Source organism: Anser anser (assembly GCF_964211835.1).
Source record: "Anser anser genome assembly, chromosome: 22".
Taxonomy (NCBI): domain Eukaryota; kingdom Metazoa; phylum Chordata; class Aves; order Anseriformes; family Anatidae; genus Anser; species Anser anser.
This window is the reverse complement of record NC_139743.1, coordinates 5,911,420-5,927,880: the sequence shown is the minus strand read 5'-3', so window position 1 is coordinate 5,927,880 and position 16,461 is coordinate 5,911,420. Positions and strand designations below refer to the sequence as shown.

At 46.2% G+C, this 16,461-nt stretch overlaps 1 long non-coding RNA gene across 5 annotated transcripts in view; it reads left to right on the top strand.

The window, feature by feature from the left end:
- Positions 1-16,461, top strand: part of LOC310885395 — a 101,432-nt gene that overhangs the window by 37,120 nt on the left and 47,851 nt on the right. For all 5 annotated transcript variants that reach the window (XR_014574765.1, XR_014574766.1, XR_014574767.1 and 2 more), the window contains exon 7: positions 3,065-3,121. This is a non-coding gene — a long non-coding RNA (uncharacterized lncRNA). The remainder of the gene's footprint in view (positions 1-3,064; positions 3,122-16,461) is intronic.

Genomic DNA, 16,461 nt, shown 5'->3' with positions numbered 1-16,461 from the left:
GTCAGTAGTCAAATTCTCTGAATTTTCACAACTCGAGACAATTGCAGAAATTACTATACATGCCAATGCGAAATCCCTCTGTTTACAATCTGTATGTTTACTACTTGGTTATTTTAAGCTGGAAACTGATTCCCTATGCAAAGGATTTCAGGAAAAGGATAACAGGTTAGTCACGATGCGTGCTCCTAGTTACTGGGCTGGGAGTGCATAATGCATTAGCCAAGTACAATAATAGGTTGTGCTGCTGCTCACCACTCACAGCTGGAAACTGTGCAGAAAAAACCACAGCATCTCTTCTTTGCAAGGGGTGAGGGGAGAGCAGAAGTAGGAACGAGTGGGTGACACGGGGTCTTTCGGCTGGTTCCCACCAGGATTACCTGCTGCGTGCACGCGGAGGGACGGGGAGCAGCTAGGCCAAGCAGAAGAAATCTGCAAATGACCAAAGCTGAAGCTCTCTGATCTTTCCTTTCCTTTATCCCCTGAGATCCTAGGAAGGCTTTTTTTTTTTTTATGTGAGAAGGCTGGGAAAATTTATTTGCATTATTTCTCTTCTTTGATTTAGCAACCTGCAGGGGATTACGGAGGCAGCGAGGGTTGTGCTGCAGATGGCCACAGGCACGGTGTGGCCACAGCAGGCTCCCTCCCTCCCTCCCTCCCTCCCCTCTGTGCGTGCAGTCCCTCCATTTCCTTAGCTGTGAAATGGGGAGGGCGACCGGGAGGCTTTCTTGGAAGCTTCTCTGCATATTTTTTTTGAAGAAAAAATGCCTTGTGTTGCAGGGAAGTGATAAGCCCAGGCTTCAGAAATGCACGTCCAGATTTGGGTTTCAGACACCAACTTTTGGACCTTTCAGGCCCACAGGTTTAGCTTGGATCCTTTTAGTGACAGTGGAAAGGCAAAATACCATCCTCATCCAGCACGTGGCACGTGGCCTGCCCCATTCCATTGTTCGCTTTCAGGTGTCCAAATCCAGCAGTTTTGTAGGAGTCCACTTCACGTGCAAAATATAATTAGAGACAGGAAATGGTTTTGGATTATTTCTGTTCCCATCCTAGGGTTAAGATTTTGCAGATTGTAGACGTGCAGAAGTTACAAGTGTACAGCATCTCTTTGGACGTGGAGCGCAGATCTCAAGAACCCTGCCTGTGATGTGTAACAGTGAAGTCTGCTGCATGAGTAGCAGCCAGATTTCGGCCAACAAATTGTTTAGCCTCTCACCCATCTCTACTTCCATCCTCCATCTTTCCAGGTACTCCCAAGACAAATCCACAGCTGTTTAAACTTATATCCTTGTTTATTTTTTAAAAAAGAGGAGGGGATGCCCTAGCTGGTGGAAGGCCCAGCTATCCCTAAGGTTTCATTTACCTCCAGAGGGGAGCAAGCTGGTGCCAAGGCGTGTAGCATAGTTATCTGCCTTCCATCTTTGTGCTGAATCCTGACTTGTTAATGATTTAAATGGGAAAAAAAAAACTTACAATGTGGCTCTCCTCCGATTTCCATCTGCGATCTTGCTCTTTGAAATGAAGACATATCTTCTGAAACCAGCCACCATCAACAGGCAGAGGTGAAATTCGAATAGAGAAAGCAGGAGGTGCAGGCATGGGATGTATCCTGTCGCCTTGAGCACGAGGTTACCTTCGCTGCGAGTCTGTTTCAGTCCTGGGATGTGCAGAGCAGAAACCCAACAGCCTCGGCTTTCTGGAGCAGTTATTTGTGGCAGCCTCCTCGTTTCAGTGCTGCCACAGCGACATCCTCTTTTGAAGACGGTGATTGCTCTGAGCGTTTTGAGTATCAGGATGTCAAGACCCATCCCAAACACCCTGGCGAAGTCGCTCAGAAAAGCGAGTCAGCCGCTGTCGGCATGGCTGTAGGGACCAGGCGCCAAGTGGGTGTACCTCTGATGGGGCATTCCTGACCTGCGGGTGGGAAACGCGATCCGTGCAGATACTGCACTTCTGCGGTTAAGGGGAATGCTCTCCAAAGCTGGGCAGGACTTTCTGTGTCGCTAAACACATGGGAATAGAGAACAAATAGGGGAGGATTTATTTTAGAGAAAGCTGCGCTAGGTGACATCGCACCTCTGTTGAAGAAGCGCAGAGTTTGCGCTGCATTTCAGTATGTGCAAATATTTTTAGATATTTTCATGTTTAACACGGAAGCACGGGGCAAAAGCTGGTAATGGTACCTCAGGCAGTGTTTTAGAGTATCTCAGGCAGTAATGGGGATTATTGCCCTGTGCTTCTGCCCTTGAGAAGAAATAAAACGGAACGGAACAGGAAGGCAAGTCAGTGTAGGCTGTTCGATCTGATATTTGTTTGGAGGCAGGTGAGTTTGGTCTTTCTTGGGAAGATCTCGAATGTGCCTTCCTTTCCCCACTTTATTTGAAAGTAGCTGCAGAGGGTGAGCCAGTAGGAGCTGGAAGGCTGTGGCCCAGCTAAAAGCATCCTCACAAGTTTGTGGAAAGACGGATTCCCTCACCTACGATTTCTGGTGGAGGCTGCGTGCCTCCGAGTAACACTTCCCAAAGAGTGCTGCTGTGACTTCTTTAAAAGGCTTTTAACATCTTCACCGGCGGAGTTTTCACAGCTCCACCCTGCTCCATCAGTCACCTCTTGCTGAAGTCTGTTCCCGAGCCAGTCGCGGCCCCTCGGGGAGCTTCGGCGCCTGCGACTCCTGCGGAGCCAGCTGAGAGCCAGCGAGCTCGGGGGGTTTGCAGGGGGCAGCCCCGAGGACCTGAATTAGGAGCCTAAGTGGTGCCTTCTCTTCTCTGGTGACTAAAGTGAAGCAATCTCTTTCTCCTCTCTCTGCACTGGTGGGTTCAAGGAGCCATCCACAAATGCAAAGGCCTTCAGAGCAGCCGCAAAACACAGGTGATGCCTGAGGAATGCTTCTCCTCAGGAGGTTGAGTTTAGTTTTAATTTTTTCCCAGAGTAGAGAGGTATTTGCAGGTATCGCCACGTTGTTGCTGTGTGTTTGAGATGTAAGACGGGACAGTGACTGTATGCAAAGATAATTGTTTAATGCAGCACTGGTGTTAATGTTGAATCCTCCCATTTATTTTCACAGGCAGCATTGGGAATGAAAACAATTCCATTTGCAATGTTGTTCACAGGCTCCATAAATGTAAGTATAAATTTAGTTCAAAACTGCACAGTATTTCAACACAGGCAGAAGTGGGAGTCTAATGATCAAAGAACAATGCACATGTTAATGTTATGTGGGCTTAGGAAAAGCAAACAAACAAGGAGGCGAGGGGAAAGTTACGTGTTTGGCATTCCCTTGCTGGCGTTGCATGAAATCAGGGTTCGTTTGGTTTTAGATCCCGCTGTGCTTGGGCCGGAGTTGTCTCGGGGGAAGTCTGGGAGGGACAGAAGAGGACGAGCTTTTAGCTCTGCCTGGTGAGAAATCTCCTGGGCAGCAATTTCAGAAACTCCCGGGGGCCCGAGGAGCCTATGTCCTATTTTTAGAAATATCGTGGGAGCTTAGGTCAGGCTTTAAAGCTTTTAGGAACCTGAAAATGCAGGTCGGAACCCCGGGGGATGTACGGAGTGTCTGAAAAGGTTACGTGTCTCGCTCTGAGAGTTAATACTGAACTCACCATGGAGGTGTTAGTAAAAACCACTAGACTTCTGCGTGGATCTTCCTATGTTCCATGTCCTTGTGAATCTTAAACCACCCAGTTTCAGACAAACTGTGATTCGTAAGTACTGAAGCTCGGGTTTAAGGTTCTGAAAGACTGTAGGTGATTTGGATTAAATTATTCATTGCTTTAAAATCACGAGTGAAAATAACGAATGCAACACACAGTGCTAGGGTCTGGTGGTGATGGCTCCCGAAGTGAGGTGGAACTCATTTCTGTGTTCACCAAAGTTCATGGGGGTTTTTGTCTGAGGCTTCAGCTCCTGCCACTTGAGAGGCTGCACAGTGCCACAAAACTCCAGCCCAAGTTGTGTGCGGATTCTGGTCTCTGTGAAAGTTTGTGGGAGCTGTAACCTGGCCCAGAATTCAGCATCTGGAGCCCCTTCCCGGGCAGGGATGCAAACAAGGAGATTTTTCTGCGTCGATATGCAAATTCCCCAGAGAAACGGGCTCCTTTCTCAATCGCCTCTGTCTTGCTGTTGGGGTTCAGGTGGTCAAAAAAACCCGAGCTTTGTGTTCACAAGGCAGCAGGGACTGGGGTTGTTCCAAAGTGCCTTTGTTTGGGTATATGTAAAGCTATCAATGTGTCATTCTTTCTGCTTCAGCTGCTAGAGACTCCCATCTTCTCTATTGATTTTACCCAGAACGCTTACTGCCCTTGAAGGTGTGACCTGTACCTCGGGCTAATTTATTTCTGTCATGGCTGCAGCATTTTTTAGAGGGCAGCGGGGGTAGGAGAGAGAACAATGAATTCAACATGGAATATAAATCCCAAGTCTGCAGCCTTCAGACATTCCAGGACACAGCCCGCTCCGTTCTCCCATTTGGCATTCTGCACGGTCTTGGATTAAAAGGGAAAAAAAAAAAAAAAAAAAGAAAGGCATTTGTATAACTAATCAGGTGAGCCATTCTGGGATAATCCCTTTGGTCACACAGGCTGGAATGGATATTAAAATTTTGCTAGGTTTCTAAACCTTTTTCAGCCATGTCCTAGTTCATGAGCCTGAATCAAAAGTCTCACCTTGATGGCCTGGAAGTGTTTTGGATCTGAGCATTGTTGCTTAAATGTTTTGAAATTTGTATTGTGGAATGTGGAAGGACAAAGCCTTTGTTTTTGTGTCGAAAACTCATTTTGGACTACAGTGCTGGTGGTGTTTTTTTTTTAATTTTAATTTTTTACTTTGCACTTTATCATATTCTTTCCTTTTTTTTTTTTATGAACAATAATGTGAAACTTAAATGATGTGTAAGCAAGTAAGTTGAAATTCTCTACAAATACTGAGATTAAGCACCTGGCCGCTCTCATTATTCTATTGAAATAAGTGGTTTTTGCTCTCATGACCTGACTGTGTAGCTGCAGGCTTTCCCCCCTGCCCCATGCAGTTCATCAATAGTCCAGGATTTCTATAGGGCTAGCTCATTGCTTCCAGGGTCCCCCACAGAAAGGCTGAGCATCGTGCTCTGCAGTGGGCTGTGGAAAACTTGGTTGGAAAACTTTGGTACCGTGCTGTGGGGCTGTATGCAAGGACTGGGATAGAGCATGTAGTGTTTTACACGTCCCTTCCTCCTACCTTGCTTGATATTTTTAACCACAGCCACCAAATCCTCTGAAATTGGGGGACAGAAAGGAGAGAACCCGGGATCTGCAATGTGACGGTATTGAATAATTTCCTGGACTATCTCGTTGAAACTGCAATTCAGCCCAACGTTTGGTGTTGGGATTTGAGCTCATTGTGTTCTTCAGCAGACAGGGGCAATTTTAAGAAGCTGTATCAGAACATGAGCTTCACATAAAGCAAAGTTACTGCCTTCCTCGGATATTTAGAGCTTGTGCTTCCCAACAGTTAACCCAGGAGTACCTGGCCAGGGGTTACTGCTGTGGGTCAGGGCAGCGGGGCCAGCAGGGAAGGTCAAGCTTCAGAGGAATGCGAAGTGCTCCGGAGTTGCAGTGTATGAGATTTCCAGGTGCTGTGCTGGGAGCCACTGCCCCAGAAGGCACGAAATTAGCCTGGGATAACTGAATTTAGTGAAACTTCAACCGCCCTGGCCTGGATTCAAAGTTTGTAGTTAAATCTTGTTACCGGCCATGCGCTTTGGGTTCCAGGTGGGTTTGCGGCGCTCAGATGGAAATGTTTGGTTTTGTCGCCCCAAACATTTTCTACACTGAATTGCTCAGAAGCATTTCTATAGCACCTACTGCTTTGGAGAGGAAAAGTGGAACAGAAGGTGTCCATCCGGTGGAGAAATGCGAATAAAAAGGTTTGGCCTTTGTGCAAGGTACAAAGGGATCCTGTGCCACAGGAAACGAAGTGGGCTGTTGGCATAAAGTGCATCTCTTTGCACCTCCTCTTTCTCCATTGTGGCAAATGTACACATATGACCTCTGTCACCATACCGATTATTACTCATGGAACAAAGCAGCCAGGGCTGGGCATTCAAGCATGTAGGCTCCTTGTATCTTGGCATCTTTGTGTTTATAGGTCTCTCTCTTTTTACTTTGCCCCTAATGGCAATAAAGTAAAACAGGATCCGGTCTTTTCATAGCATCGCCACCCTCCTAAAACAGAGGGAGGGAGGAAAAGAAAGACGTTTCCAGCACAGAAAAGACCTTCTGCTCCTGTAAATGTTTTTTCCTTTTTTTGGACCTCCTGGGAAAACCTGAAAGGGAGAGGGAGAAACACAAATGCTAAACTGAACCATGGTAGCAGCCACCCTTGTGATTTAGCAGGGTGCCTCAGGGCCTGATTTATCTCTGGCTGGGAACAGATTCCGACGCTAACTGTGCCTAGACCCCACCTCATGGTATTTTGCAGCAAATCACTGGAAAAAAGTTGCCCCAAACCTTATTTCCCCATTTTTCCACCCAAGAGTTGCATTTTTAATCAAAATGGATTAATATTGGGTAGTTTATAACATGAAAGAGAAACCCTAAGATTTCAGTGTTTCTTCCATGCCTGTGTTGCCGCCATCGAAATGTGAGGTTTGACTGAAAGTGCTTTGTGCTTCAGGTATAAATCGCGGTGTGCAGAGTGATAATTTTGTCCGTGTTTGCATGAAACTCATGTCTTGGCAAAGGTCTTCAGTTTTCACTGCAGAGGGGACAGGATGAGGGTTTCTGTTTTGGATAGTTTGTTTTTTTCTGAGGCTCAGTTTCATCTTAGTATTGTTATGGCCTTTCATTTCATTTGTCTTTTCTCACTGCTGCATGGGATAGCACCTAACGATCAGGTTTGGCAATTCAAAAGGAAAAATATAATAATTACAATGCTGAAGAGCCTCAGTTGTGTTTAATGCCTCGATGTGTTGTGTTGGATGTACTCAGTAGAAGTCCATGAGCCAGAAGTCATGGCAGTCAGGAGAAGGCAAAAGAGAAATGTTATTAATGCCACTTTGCAAAGACTCACCCAAGGTGCCAGATCCGCAATGTTTTGTTGCCGGAGGAATGAGGAAGGGAAAATTAGATTTTAGGTGGGCAGATGCTGAGCTTTTTTGGTTCGCTGTGGACCACCATCGTCTTGGAGCCCATCACCAGGCAGCGCTGCAGCTGTGCGGGCTGCTGTGGGTTTTCTGTAGGATCGTGCCTGCTGTCTTCTTGGGGTCACTGATGGTGGCAGTGCCTTGCTGAGGAGCTGCTTTGCAGGGGGAGTTCTCTTCTTTGGATGTGAGGAAAACCACAGGCTTCAGAAACCCTGAGGAAGCCTCAGAGCTGTTTCAGCACTGGAAATGTCTGATTCCAGTTCGTGGTTGCCGGTCTGGATGTCTTGGGATTTTTCAGCTAAGTGTACTTCTTCACTTTCTGTCCTAGGAAGGTGTTTGTGTGCCCAGTGTAACCCCTGGGGCAACCTCATGTCAGCGACGGGAGAACCGAGTCCCAGGACTAATGGCAGGAGCAATATTAGGATGTCAAAGAAATACTGCAGATAAGACGTATAAGGTGTAGCGGGAGATTTTAGGCATTGAAAAGCATTCAAGTAATGTAGCTGGGTGGTTATTATTTAATATCTTAAAAACTGAGAACATCAGTCAAGTTTTCCAGTGTGCAAATGAAGGAAAGACACCTAAAGCTGGGTCTGAGATGCTTTGCAAAATAGTTTTCTATGAGAAGGCGTCTCATGCGCTTCCCAGATGTACAACTCCCCTGTGTCTGGTCTCGTAGGCTGATCATGGAATACGTGCATTCATAGCTCAGAGCAAAGGGAGAGCTGATTTCTTTCTAGAGCGGTGTGGATATTGCTGTGTTCAGGATAATTAAACATCAGAGCTGAAGTGCACACGTACAGATCCACCCTGGTGTTTCAGCGTGGGAGACTCTGGGTGGAACTTTTGGCTATAAGCAGCGCAGATGTGAGAACGCCTCCCTCGTGATGCCAGGTGGCTTCAGGCCGTCTTTTCTTGTGTCCAGCCCTGCAGGTACGTGTGCAAGTAACTTGGCTCACAGAGCAGCCTTGCTGCTTTTATGTGGGAGCCACGTCTATCTGACTCCCAAGGGATCAGGACCTAAGTGTGGTATGTGCTGTGTGCTCAGTATAATGGCTCCACAGAGCTCACCGTTCCAGCTGACGAGACAAAGGGAGTATTCTTGCACGTGCTTGTCTACACTGGAGCAGACAGAAGTTAATTCGCATTGACCTAATGATGCATGCTTACAATGCGCCAGTTAAACTGTGCTCAACCCCTTTGTGGTCGTTCCTGCTCACCACGAAAGTGATTTCTTTTCATGGAAACTTGATTCGTGGCTCGTCCAAAGTTTGCTTTTGCATTTATAATTTGCTTCTTGTAGTATCTGGATTTTTTTTTTTTTGGAAGCTGAGTCTACAAGGAAAAATGGAGCACGTTACATAGTTCAGTGTAAGGAAACCTTGCTCCATGCGATATACAGACACTGGGCATGTATGTTGTAGCCCCTTCCCAATAACACATACCTTGAGCTTTAGTTTTTCTGAGGCAGCCTGGACCCTTTGGACCTGAGCTGTCGGGCTGCAGTGCAGGCTGAAGGCACAGAGGATACAAAAATGAGTGTTTCTTGGCTGCATTTAAATTACAGAAATGAGTATGTCTGTAATGGGTAGCTAAAGTTTTGCTTTTACTCCCGTATTTAGAAATGGAGGCATCTGACAGAGCTGTGATGGGTGGAAGTGTAATAATTTTATAGAGATGGGGACCCAGAAAAACAGAAGTCTGTTGAGTTTCATTTCCACTTGTGTCGCTGGCTTGCTCTGTAAGCTTGAGGGGCAAGTAATTTAAGAGCTCCGTGCGTCTCGGTTTCTTCACCTGTCAGCTGGGGGAATTACTTCACAGGGGGATTGGAAGTATCATTATAATGATACTTGCAATGTGCTTTCATATGCTAGGTAGAAGAGTGGGAGCGTTAACATGTACAAGAGAAAAAGAAAAAGTAGGTTAGCTTGTCTGAGCTTGTCATGCTTCGACTGTGTCAGCAAACTCAGGGAGACAAGAGAAAGAGAGATCAAAAGAATACATTAAATTAAAAAGTAAACAGAGAAAGTTAAACTTAAAGTGGCAGGCAAGGAGATGCGTAGGGCCTGTTTTGTGCTGAGCTGCATTAACCTCGCTTTTCCATCCTGTGCCAAGATCGTGGCCACCACCAACACGCCACCAGAAAGCACGAGGCAATCCCTGCCTGCCGGGTGGTGGTGAGCTCCCATCAGCTCTGACGAGCTGGCCAAGCTGAGGCTGAAGGCTTCCTGAGGAGAGCAGGGGATTTTTCCCTGGCATGGAGAAGGCAGGGATTTCTCTCTCTGAACTGTTTTGGGACCTGCTGCAGCCCACGTGCTCGGAGAGCTTTCCTCCACTTTCGTTGGGACAGTCTGCGTCACACCCTGGGGTGTGAGGAGCTGCTGCGCCATGCTGCGGCGCTGATAGTAGTGGTAAGGCAAGGGCCGTGACACCAGCTGTGCCTTGTGCCTTGTCAGCAGTAGTGCCAGGCACCTACAGAAGTGGTAGCGAGCAGCACCTATAGAAGTGGGGTTATATGTTCCCCTACCTCCTGGCAGTCTGTGCTTTAGGGACTCTTAAAACCAGAGGCTGCACCTGGTGTCAGGCTAATTTTGAACTTCTACCTACTCTTACTTATTTCACAGACAAAGAAGAGTTAATTTACCTTTCTGTGCCTGCAGAGATACTTCTGTAAAAGCAGCTACAGTTACACAAAGGGGAGTGCTGGGAAACAGCTTCCAGAGTCTGCATTTTTTTTTTTTTTTGGTCCCTCTGTTGCAGTGGGAGAGAGAAGTCTCTGTGCTGGATGGCTGTTTCCTCTGAGCTTTGTCAACACGTTCACACATGGTTAGGCTTCTGCACAAATGTTTCCCTCGGCTTCAAAGTCCGTGTGTAAAGGAGACGGCTCCGTAATGCGGTGCTGTCGCACATCATGCCGCCGTGCTGCTGCTCGAGCAGCAGCGCTGTCCTCTGTCGGAGGGCAGAGCGGGCAGATTGATTTGTTGCCTCCACATTTGCGTTCCTACAGTGGGGATTCGCTTTGGGGAGTGGTGAACGTGTGTTGCGGTTGTGCAGAGTTGCTGCTGTTGGGTATCCTATAACAAACAGGCCCCCGAAGCGCTCTTTCAGCTACCTGGACCCAGGGAAGAGACACCAGCCTTCCTTCCTCATCCTCTCCTTACTTTGTTTTGAAGGCTCTCTCTCGTGGGTAGTTAGGATGACCAGCCATGTTTTGAGCTATGGCTATACTCTATTCAGTTTAATCTACTCTGATCATGAGATAAGCCCAAGGAGTCTTCATCTGCACATCTACAACACAGTACCATTTCCGTGTAAAGTAGGCTGAGAAGAACAAAGAGCATGTGGGGAAAAATTCTTGACAGTCAACATATGAAAGGTTAGTTATATTTTTATGGAATTATGGGTCAAACGCCAGGCTGCTGAGAGCAGTCATACCAGCTGTAATCTTCTTTAACTGTATCCAGTCAGAAAATATGAAAAATTGTTTTCCTTCCTTTGAAGAATGGAAATATCTTTTTCCACATCCTCTTTGACCTGTTTTACCGTAACCGATTCTGGATTCACTCAGCTAAATCATCATAAGCAGAATTTGATGGAAACAAATTGGACCATAAAGCTTATCCTAAAAGCCTGCCTTTTGCACCTTCAGCAGCTGGCTAGTTGTTGAAGAAAAAACACTCAATTTGCATCCTAAGCCTCCCCAGACTGCCTTATCTGTGGCTGAACTGGACTACTTGGAACCTTGGCCGGGGTGGTATAATCTTATTTTTACACATGGTCTGACTGTTTTACTGCGTGTCATCTGAAATGCACCCTTCCTTTTTGCAAACCACAAGCAACCACGAGCTTCCGCTAATGCGCTGGAGAGCAGTAAATTTTCAAACGGACTGATGAGTAAATAAAAGCGTGGCAGGAATGTGGTAGCAGAAACCTCTTGGAACAAAGGGGAAGATGACATTCGTCAGAGACCTTATCAGTGTAAGTGCCTCTTCCCCAGCCAATTGAACTGGAAAACACCTGTGCTGAGATAGCCCAGCCTGAAAGCAGGAGAGCCAGGCACGTTAAATGTGGAGGGCAGGGCTTGAAGCACACACTTCTCGAAGACGTTAGGAACGGGACATAGAAAGTGGTGTTTGCTCTGTGATCTGCAAAATCTTGCAGTGCAGGGAAGGAAGGGGAGGGTGGGAGAAGCATCAAGCTGCCTGACAGCAGTTTGTGTGTCATTGGCAAAAAAGCGTGGTGCGGAGAGGTAGACAACTATGTGTTTGTTTTCATGCAAACTGGGCCGCTTGTGTGCATATTGAGAATAACACCTTTACATTTTAGTAAACCTGTGTAGTGTTCCCGAAGGTCTGAACAAGCTCAGTAGAGAGATACGGTGATGATGTAATGGCATCTCCTTCATCTTTGAAACCTCGCCTTCTGCAAAAGGTGGTTCATGTCTGAGTCTTCCAGGTGCCAGAGGATTTCACATACTATTTCTATAGATGAGAGCCACAAGACCTGATCAAGTTGATCATCATCACAAACACCAGTGCAATCTGGAGATTAGCTTGTACAAATACTCTCGCTGAAATGCCCTTGCATCTTGTGCCCAGCAGGATGGTCTTTCAACTTACTGGGCAGTAGCAGGGCAAATCTTAACCAGTTATTTATTGGAAGTTATGGAGACTCTGTTAAAATATTTCACTGAGGGCTGCTAGCAAGTGTCAGAGCTGCTTTAATGAAATAGAAAACGATGTGCCACTGTTGTGTGTTAGCACTAACAAAACACAAAGAACAATGTCTGTCAAGTTGTTTGATATTTTTTGAGAAAAGCCTGCCTCACACATGGCTTTGTTTGCTGCTTTCATGGCGAGACTGAAGAAAGTAATCTTGTAAGATTCTGGCCTATTTGCAGAGTAACCCTGAACCAACTCAGCAGAGTAAGCAAAATTCAGTCCTGCCATTGCAAGCATTTCTTGCTGCTCACACTAGAGGAGGGTGCAAAGCATGGATGGGGAATTGGAAGAAAGTGAGGTATGGGACTAGTTACTTCTGCTGCAGCAATTTTGCTGTTTGTTCTGCATAGTAGACTTTTAATCCTGAAGTTTCTATAGTAGTATAATCATAATAATCATAATATTCAATAGAATATTATTGGCAAGGTTAATTAACTTGGGTGTGATGAAGAACCAATACAGCTGTGCTCTTCTTGTTCAGGGGCTGGCTTGCTCCCCACTAGCTGAGATGCCATTCCCAATTGTACTGTATAAACATGTGCAGAGTTCGTGTTAGTCCCCTTTACTTTTGTCCTAGTCATCATAAACAAGGGTTTTAGGAGAGGAACTTGAGAAGGAGGTTATCCCGAGAAAAGGGCTCTGGGGAGATAAAGGTAACATCACTTGATACAAAACAGATGATTAATGGTGAGGTTTGTAGCTCCTGCTTTCAAATGTTGGTGTTCAATGCAAATGTGAGCAATATCAGAGAAGATGATTTGGCTTTTAATTCAGAACTGCATATTGCAAGTCTCTAGTATCTACTGTATAACAGAAAATTGGAGTTATTGAGACACCCCCCAGCCTCTTTATTCCATGAATGCGTTCATTATAGTGTGGTTAGTCGGTTGATTGTTAGTGATGCCATAAAATAGAGGCTATCTCTGGTGTTTACAGACTTGTGCTTGTTTTCATGGTCCCCTGATTATGCTGTATATCTGCTTACCCTTCACGCCATCTTGTGAGGGTGTCCGGCCTTCATCAGTTGAACAGCCTAGCTCTTGTTCTTCTTGAAAGACTTTTCTCTTCTTTGCTTTTGTGCAAACCCAAATAGCAGCCACTTTCCATTTTACTAGTGGTACCTAGGCTGTAAGGAAGGCTGGCCACTAGCCAATTCATTTAAGTCTCAAGAATAATAGTTTGTTCTCTAATGAATAGTCTGGCTTTAAATCTCTCCATTCAATTGAGGTAGCACTCCTGAGGTTGACAGGTACTTATAAGACACAGGAAAGGTCATTTGTTCGGTGTTAGTTTCATTGATCTGTCCAGAGAACCTCCTAGTCGTTCCTTTCCGCTACTTGAAGGCAAAAAAAAAAAAAAAAAGGCAGAAAATCCCTTACTTTTCTCATATTTGCTTCAGAAGTCACAATCCATTCTAGGTAAGCAGTTTCCTTGGGTTTGCCTGTAAGTCTGGGCCTCTCCAATATTACAAACGTTGCTGGTCTGCCGTTTGTTTTGCAGGCACGTCCAGAAGGAGTCACTTTCTGGCCCTAAGAGCTTGCTCCGCCAGTAGCCCTGAGAGGAAGGAGAAAAGGATGGATGGATTGTTGTGCTGTTGTACAGATGGGGAAAGATTTAATGGTTTGCCCAGGGTCATGCAGGCAGTCTGTGGCAGCGTCAGTAACAGAACAAAACACCTCAAGGGCTAAGCTAGTGCAATAACTGTAGGACTATCTAATGCCTGCATGCTGGTTCTTTCATACGTATCCTAGAGACATACTTTGTGTAGCAGTTTGTTACTTGATAACACTGTCTCCACGGATTTGCTCATGGGAAAAAGAGGGCATGATTGTAGATTTTAATGGCTCTGTCAAATATAATGCAGTGCAACTTCGCGGTTAGCATCATCTTCATCTGAGCAGGGAAACTGAGGCGTGGGGAAAGGGGAGGACTTGCCCTGGACATGAAATATAATTTTGGACTCCTTGGAACTGGCTCGCCCTGAGCCGGGGTACGAGATCGATGGCTTACTTCATCCTTCTTGCCCTGCACCAATACGTTAAATGCTGCTATTCTCTTCCTGAGGAATCTGAGGAAGGAGCTGTGGAGCACAAAAGCTGGATGTGCTAATGCCCTGCTCCATTTACAAAAGAAAACCCAAAGCAGTGGCAAAGTTATTTTTTACTGTAACTTCAGTTTGATGAAGTTACTGCCAGGAGTTACCAGCTGGGTATTTCAAGAACTGGCTTCTTGATGGCCCCGAGAATAAAGCCAAGGGGGACTTGGACGTTTCCTAAGCCTTTCTCTAGGGAATGGCTTCTATTTGCTATTAGTGGACAAGAACCAGCTTAAAGCACATGGTGTTGGATCCAGCTCTGGGTTTTTCTTTGTAAACTTTTTGTACAGAGCAAGGGGAGGAAGGAGATTAAAATTGAATAAATCAGTGAAACCAGATTTCCAGTGGCCATTTCTAGCTTGCTGGCTTGTGTCCTTTAGAAAAAAGGAGGCTGGAAAGGAGAGTGCGAGGTGTTTGGAGGATGGCAGCACGATGGGTGTTTGTGCAGCAAGCTCCGAGGGAAGAGCAGGCATCAGCTTGGACTCTGGAAGCCTGCGTGCAAATGTGGAGCTCCAGCCTCTGCTCACAAGTGACTGGATTTGCTCTTGCAGGCTGAATGTGCATGAGAAGAGGGTGACATACCATTAGAAACAGGACTGCAAAACAAGGCCTTCCAGCATTAAGAATGCAAGGGTGAGTAAAAGATCCTTTATCAGAAGTGGTCACCATAGCAGATTCACAGAGATCTAGGAGAGAAGGTGATGGTGCAGAACAGGACATGGAAGTGAAGGTAGGAGTGAGGGGTGTAGGGCTTGCAGGCTAAAAGCTAAGGCTAAGTTAAGAGGCAGTAAGAAGCTACCAGAACAGGGCTGTGCCTGGACCTGCAGGTGAGGCTAGGAAGCCTGAACCCGGAGAATAATGCAGGAAAAAGTCAGCGAAGCAAGGAGTGCTGTGGTCAGAGCAGCCCACGAAATGCACGGGAACATTTCCCGCTGTAGATAAGAGGAAGGCATGCCCGCGATGAAGAGTTCTCAGCCCAGGGAAGTCATTAAGTGTCTGAATTCCTGGTGGCTGGCCTGAGGACATTGTTAAGAGAGGAATGAAGTCAAGCGTGGACCCCCACTATGTCTTGGCTGAATGATATTTAATATTTAAGCCTTTCAAAGTGGAGAGAGCTGTGTAGGAGCACCTCTTAAGGAAGAAGGAACACAATCCCTATTGATGAACTGTGCACGTCTTCCGCGATCTCTGTTCAAAATGATACTAGCAAATTAGCTGAGTCTGAAAAGAAGCTTTGGAGAATTGACCATTTCCAGCTGATTCACAAGTGCTAATTAGTACTTCTATCTCCCTTTTTTACCCAGTGAGGTTTTTTATTTCTTTCTGTTTTGGTTTGGCTGCAGGCAGGGAAGGGCAAGGGTGGCAGAGTGTGTGGCTATCAGGTGGTGCAGCTTGAAGCTGATCAAAAGCAAAATAATACCTTTATTTTTTTTTTCTTTCTCTAGCAATTTTGCTTTTTGGAGGACAAAGCATTCCATGTTATCCCTGTTTGACAGAGGGAAGTGAAGGACTGGAGAAACAAAGTGGCATGGCTCAAATCACCCAGCTAGATGGTGGTGGGGACACAAATGGAACCAAGGTCTCCTCTCGATGGAGAGAAGTTGGTCAGACTGGGGCATTTCCTCCAGGGTACAGCGTGGAAAGTCTGTTTCAGAAATGGGTCATTTTAGAAATCAGACCGTACTGGAAAGGGAAGGTTATTTTGTAAGGAAACAAAGCCCTGATCCAAGGATGACTGAAGTCACTGGAATTCTTTCCATTGCTTTCCATGGGAGCAAATCTTTATTTAACAGTGGCTGGTAGCAGGCAAGATAATGCCTGGTGAGCCGTTCCCCATCTCAGCCCTCAGACTCATATATATATGAGCCCTCAGGCAATAAATACCACTCTTCACTTAGTGTACGGTCAGCTGTTAGATATCTGTGCACAAAATGGTCAATCAGCTTCTATGTGAAGAGGGAGAGAAGTAGAAGAAAGGGAGGAGAGGGGAAATTGCAGCAACAGGCAGCCCAGAAGAGAAGGAACGAGGAAGCAGAGTGTCTTTGCCTCTGACCTGCTGCGAATTACCCTGCAGCAGAAGGCAGCGAGGAGGAGGAGGAGAGGCGGGAGCCACAAAAACCTTTTCTGTCTCAAAATGAGGTGCCCTGATGTGGAGGATCTGTGCTCGTGCTGCAGCTTTGTGTTCCTCGGGGCTTCGGTTTCACCAGACAGACACCTACTCCGGAAGGCTTTGGAGAGGCTGGCTCACGAGATCTTTTGCTCCCTAATGACACTCAGGCCGTGTCCTGCTATCGCTGGGCAGCGTTTTGCTCGCAGGGTAATGTTACAGTGGTACCAGAACTCGTTCCACATTGGCGTTTGATCCTGGGAGAACGGGAAAAATCTGGTCAGTACGGTTCTCATTAGCCAAAAAAACTGTAACATGCTGGAGTCATTAGTAGTTTGTTGATTGAGTTAACCGTGCAAGGCGGGCTGCAATTGATCATCTGCATTCTCATTAAATATGCCGCAGCCTAGGAGAGTTTGTTATA